Raw genomic sequence first — 795 nt, 5'->3', positions numbered from 1 at the left:
CAGGGTATTCTACTTTTTTGGAAAAGTAAAAATACAAAGCATGTCCTAGTGCTCGTACATTCATTTTCTACTAAGTTATTTTTTTATCAAGATTTAAATTGAACAAAATTTCACATCCAAATTTTTTTTGATAGATAACAAAAAAAAATCTGTTTTTTGAAACCCAATGCAGCCATATTTACTCATATTTTAGCTCAGTGAGTTAGCACCGGTGATGTATTTGTGCTTTGTATCATTTTTACTTTACCTGCGGGAAACACCATCATCGTAAATGTTTAATAATAAAAAACAGCTGATCTTTTGTTTGTCCACTTTAGTACATATACTAGTGTTTACTAGCAATACACGTGTAGCATAATAAAATACAGATTGATGCAGAAAATTGTAAGTTCACCCAAAATTAAAGAAAAAAATGTTTATTAAAAGTTAAAATGTCCATGAAAAGGTAAAAAGAACTTTCCTTTTTTTGCCCATTTGGGAACATTGTGAGCTTAAATGTACACAATGAATCCTTAATGACTCATCACACATCTTGTCTCCGAACTCGACTGGTGTGCTTCAGCTTCAGGCACTTTGATACAGAGCCTGCAGGTGCAAAACCAACTGCCTTAGGCTTTCATTTATCTTTGTGTCAATCACTCTGGAAAAGAAGAATCACATTTGGTAATCTACTTTGTTTTTTTATTTTTTATGACCAAGGTAGGTTTATTTCTTTCATTCTTTCTTTCTTTCTTTCTGTCTTTCTTTCTTTCTCTTTCTTTCTTTCTTTCTTTCTTTCTTTCTTTCTTTCTTTCT

The sequence above is a fragment of the Austrofundulus limnaeus genome, unplaced genomic scaffold (assembly GCF_001266775.1).
Source record: "Austrofundulus limnaeus strain Quisiro unplaced genomic scaffold, Austrofundulus_limnaeus-1.0 Scaffold63, whole genome shotgun sequence".
NCBI classification, from domain to species: Eukaryota; Metazoa; Chordata; class Actinopteri; order Cyprinodontiformes; family Rivulidae; genus Austrofundulus; species Austrofundulus limnaeus.
This window is presented reverse-complemented; position numbering follows the sequence as displayed.